Genomic DNA, 6,000 nt, shown 5'->3' with positions numbered 1-6,000 from the left:
TAGCAACTTGAGCTACAATGGTGCAGCCAAAAAATCTGTAGATATTATCATCTACCTTTTGTCTCTTCATCATAATTCATAACCATAGCACCTTTTGATATCTTCATTATCTCATTTTTAAACTGATAGATAGACTTATAGATAAAGCCATTTTGAGATCTAGAACATGCTTACATCCTATAATGTTCTCATGACATTATTAAACATCTTAACTTAATTGTTCTTATTCTAACAACTTCGCAAGCAACATTTTTTTCCATTAGAACGGAACCACAATTAAATAATCTGTAAGTGTCGAACCAATCCCTGTGGAGTCACATGGAACAAATATGTTGAATCTAGAACCTAAGAATCGATCAAACAGTTAGATTTGATGAAACAAAACACAAGTCTCCATCTAAATTTGCATCTACTTCCACTTCATTAGTAGATCTTGAGGACCCTTCCTTGTTTTTATCCTTGTCTCTTTTCCACTCTAGACAGTCTCAATGTATTGGGCCCTTCTTTTCGCATTTATATCACTTCACTATCTTACTCTTGTATTTGGGTATACTATGTCCCCTAGTAGAACCATTATTCTTGTCTTTCTCCCTTCCATGATCTTGAGTACCCTTTACCATGAGCCCTTCACCAAAACTCTTACTCGGATTTTATTTACGATGGTAGTGATCCTTCAAGACTCCTGAGATCTCTTTAAATTCCAAAGTCTCCTTCCCCCAACATAGGATTGTAACCAAATGTTCGTAGGAAGTCAGGATTGAGGTCAAAACCATCATCGCGTTATCTTCATCATTGAATTTTATATTGATCCTCAACATGTCAGTAATAAGTTGGTTAAACGTGTTGATGTGCTACGCCATATCTGCACCCTCAACCATCTTAAGCCCATAAAGTTTCCACTTAATATTCAATTTATTTTTGAGGGACTTGGACATGTATTGGCTCTTCAACTTCAACCATATAGCAGCAATTGACACCTCATCCATGACATCATACATAAGCTCATCTGTTGGACATAGTCGAATTGTACTCACTGTCTTCATCTCAAGTTCTTCCCACATGTCATCAATCATCTTCTCTAGTTTCTTTGTTTTCCATACAAAGCCTTCACCAAGCTTTGTTGCACCAACATTTCTTTTAGGATTCTTTGCTATAACCTGAAGTTACCAATCTTGATTATGTCTACCTTGAAAATAGAAGCATTAACCTCCATTAGATCAACAAACCTAGAGCTTTGATACCAATTTTTGTGAAAATAAACCCACTTACGTAAGATTAAATAAGAGAAGAAAAATAGACATATCGAACTTAACTATGTCTACCTTGGCAATAGAAGTATTAACCTTTATTAGATCAACCAACTTGCTACTCTGATACCAATTTTTTGTGAAAATAAATTCACTTACGTAAGACTAAAGAAGAGAGAAGAAAAATAAACACAGAGAAGTTACATGGTTTGAAAATTTGCCTACATCCATCAGTGATAACAAAGAAAATTCCACTATAAAATAAAGATATTATAATAGTGGCATGCAAACACTCACAAGACCTAAACCCCAAAGTCTCTCTCATAAAAAATAAAGCACACCCTATTGTATTTACTAAGCCTATTGTGCTGCTACATCTTTCTCTCAACACAATTATGTGCCTACATCACATAATATAATATAATCTATAATAGGCAAAGGTCGGCGGCTACTACTGCAAGTCCTGAACCAAGGACTTGGTTTTCTAGTGCATGTCATACACCAAAGTAGAGTCCTATTACTACTAGGGCTATGTAAACTACCATTGACCAACAGTAGTCAACCACACAACAATAAATTATTATTGAGATACATCCTACCATCAAATTTTCTAAATATCTTTTAAAAGGTAACACTTTTTTTATAAAAAAAATTCTTCAATCAAAACTATATATATATATATATATATATATATATATATCACAAAAGAAGCACACAAAAAAAATCTAATTACTAAATATTTCATCTTTTTCCCTTTGAAAAAAAAGTCTATTTTTTTATTAAAAAAAAAGTTACTGATAATAGCTTAATTTTTCATATTTATGTCATTATTAGAAAGTATTATCATATTTATTTTGAGTTAATTCTTGAATTTTATAGTTGGTTTTGGAATAATTCTGAATAATCAATTTTGTGGTTAAATGAATTTTAATGTGTGAATTTGTCTTTTGTAGGATAATGAAATTAAATAAGTGGATTTGTGCAAAGAAGAAAGGTAATGGACTTTGCTATTACAAGGGCCATGATGAAGTCAAAGAAGGCCAACCCAATTAAATTCGAGTCCAATTGGAGCAAGGAATCAAAAGAAATTTGTACCGAATCTAAATCCAATTTGGATTAGGATTACAGCTTGCATACCAATTAGTATTTGGAGCATAACATTCGGCTTAGACGTCCAATTGAGATGATTCGAGTTGGTCTCGAAAGTTAACTTAAAGGGTTACAACTTTATAGTTTACAAAAAGTCCGAATTCTGAAGTTAAATGGGCTGAAAACATTGGTTAAGTGGAACCTAAAAACTTGGGATTTTCTCCAAACGGAAATTCAACTTGTAATAGGATTTTTTGACCTATTTAAAAGCTCTTTAGGGCAAAATTCAGGAGGGAGCTGCCGTAGAACATAATTTAGGGTTTTTTTTTTTTTTTTAAGTTTTATTTGTTTTATAACTTGCTAGAAGACTTGTTAAGGCAAGGGGGTGAAACCCAACCATTTATTGGTATGTTCTTAAAAATTATTTATTGGTTTTAATGCTTATGCTTTTTTGTTTTTGACTTATTTACTCATCAAGAAAAGTGTCTATTTCTATATAATTCTTTGAATATTCATAGACTCTGGGTAGGTTAAATGCTTAGTATTCCCTGAGAACTAATTCACTAGTTTTGTTTTGCCTAAAATCAATCAATTTTCATGAAACTACCTTAAACAATTCATTCTTGAGTTTTTATTGTTAAATCATCCAACTAAAATCATCCTTCGTATGAATTTTGGTTGAGTTATAAAATAAATATTGTTAAAACCACCAATAGATGTGTTGTGTATAGATCCATAAACCTTAGTGCCTTAATATATTGTTATCTTCTTTCAATTTAAATTAATTTTACTAAACCATAAAAAATCTCTTCAATTAAACTTTATTATTTTAGTTTTATTCTCTTGTGATTTGCTAATCAATTCCATTTTTCTTGTGAGTGCCTTAATATATTATTATCTTCTCTCAATTTTAATTAATTTTACTAAACCATCAAAAATCTCTTCAATTAAACTTTATTATTTTAGTTTTATTCTTTTGTGATTTGCTAATCAATTCCCTTTTTCCAGTAGTTTTGACATCGGATTTACCGAGTTATTACTTTGTGACAATTCTGCACTTAGAAGCATTATTTAAGTCACAGTAGTTACATTCACAATTGTATATCTAGTCATGTACAATAATAAAGGGAAGTTGAATTGGTTTTGGATTGTAGGTCTCTTCTAAGTTGACAATGGCAAGTCCATCCTAGGCATATATGGAGAAAAGCAAATTCATGTGCATGCCAATCTTTTGGTGAAGCGGGGAACATCTCTACATGAGTGAGACAGATCTTCTTATATGATCCATTTTGTTCCTCGCACTTCTTAGGACAATTTTTGTTGTAATTGGCTAATTCTTTGACAAAAAACACTTTACTTGTATTTGGGTAGATTTAGGATGGTTTAGTACTTCAAGGAACTGATGTTCAAGTCTAGTATTGAAGCCATAAAAGTCTGACCATGAAACAAGTGAAGATGTACTGCTTATTAAAGCTCGATAGAATCCAATCTATGGAGATTTAGTGTTGAAGCTCGATAGAAGCTCGACAGCAACTGTATCTGTCGAGAATTATGAAATCAGGATTTCCAGATATGATTACACGCATATCCTTGAGTATTTGTGTAGGGTTTCTTTTCTCACAACCCTAGACATATATAAGAATTATTTTAGAGCCGTCTCAAGGTTGCCCAAGTCATTCCAAGCACATATGCATATTGTGGCCGGAGACATATTGCTCTAAGTTCATCTTTCTCTTGTGGAAACTGCTGCGTTTGTAAGCCTAGGGTTTTGTGACTAAGAAGCTTTTGATCTTCATGTTGATGAACTGAAGAACTTTGTAGCCAACATCTTTCTCAAGTTGGAGTGTTAGTCACGTACTGTGATTCGTGCATTAAACGGAGAGATTGCTGCTACATTACAAGTCCAATTGGGTATTGGGGTAAGGGTTTAACTGTAAGTTGGTATTAGGTACTGAGATTCTTTTTCCTTGTAACCACTTGTTTTGATAATAGAGGATTCTTGATAGTGGTGACCTTAAAATCATCCGGTAGGGTTTTGTCTTGTAGGTTTTCCCCATTCGTAAACAAATCACCGTATCAAATTTAATTTTTGCTGCACTTAGTTTATTTGATGATTTGTTTGTGCTACTACGTGATTGCATGTTAAGTTGGATTAATTAATTAACTCGGATAATTAATTAATTAATTTACCTCAAGGGTATTGGGAGATGTTTAATGAGATAGATGGAGATTTCAAAGATGTGGCCATAAGGACGTTCAAGTTCGGACTCCCTATAGACCATGAGCTGAGGAAATCTTTAACTAGAAAGCCTGCATGCAGCATGCGCTAGTTGATGGATCGTATTGATGAGTACAAGCGAGTCGAGGAAGACCAGCAGTAAGGGGAAGGGAAGGCCAAAGTGAATACTCCTGACCGAAGAGATTACAAGGTGGATAAGTACAACAGTAGTATGGTGAGAAGGTATTTTCTAGGGTCTGGAGGACAGTCCACCATGCAAGTAGTTAATACAGTTTTTAGGGAGCCTGTGCATCAGATACTAGAAAAAATAAAGAATGATCTATATTTTAAATGTCCAAATAAAATGGGAGGACATCCATCTCAGTGCAATCAAAGTTTGCATTGTTAGTATCATCAAGATCGTGGGCACACTATAGAAGACTGCAAAACCTTATGAGATTTTCTAGAGCAATTGGTCAAGGCCAAGAAATTAAAGCAGTTCTTGTCTTAGTCATCTATGTAAGGAGGAAAGATTGGGCCAACCCCTCATCGGGAGAACTATCTGCAGCCATCCTTGGGGACAATCAATGTGATTATGGCAGCTCCAGGTCGAACAAGTATATATCAATCCGAGGTGATGTTTGTATCAAACTTGCACAGAGAAATTCTCACCCCTAAGGCTAAGTGAGGAAGGATGTAGGCCCGACCAACTCTTAGTTTCTTGGATGAAGATAAGACTGGAACTCATCAACCCCACGATGATGCGTTGGTAGTAACGATTCAAATTGGGGGCTATGATGTGAAGAGAGTCTTAGTAGATCAGGATAATGGGGCAGAGATCATGTACCCTGATCTATACAAGAGACTAGGGCTTAAGCTAGAGGATCTGGACAGTTACGATTCACCCTTGGTGGGATTCGATAGGAAGATGGTTGTCCTTAAGGGTATGGTTAAGTTGCCTGTTCAGATGGGTTCTAGAGTAGTGGAAGTGAATTTCATTGTGGTGGAGGCATATTCACCTTATACAGCCATTTTGGCGAGACCATGGCTTCATGCCATGAAGGCTGTGTCTTCAACTCTACATCTGAAGGTGAAGTACCCCTTTGGGGAGCAATTTGAAGAACTTGTTGGGAGCCAGGCCGTGGCAAGGTAATGCTTGGTCACTGCTATCAGGCACCAATCTGGGGGCGAACCCTTAATGTCCTCGGATAGGGCTTTGTAGTAACCAATGAATGTGGAAACTCCCTCACGCGTCGTGGGCGAGGAAGCCAAATGTGAAGGGTTGGAAAGGGTGATGATATGTACTGACGTAGAGAAGTTTTTTCAAGTAAGGGTACAACTGCCTCTTCAAGAAAAGGAAGAGCTACTGCCTTTCTTACGCGAAAACATGGACATCTTTTCTTGGAGAGCTTATGAAGCTCTTGGAGTGGACCCTGATTTTATATG

The sequence above is a fragment of the Quercus robur genome, chromosome 4 (assembly GCF_932294415.1).
Source record: "Quercus robur chromosome 4, dhQueRobu3.1, whole genome shotgun sequence".
Taxonomy (NCBI): domain Eukaryota; kingdom Viridiplantae; phylum Streptophyta; class Magnoliopsida; order Fagales; family Fagaceae; genus Quercus; species Quercus robur.
This window is presented reverse-complemented; position numbering follows the sequence as displayed.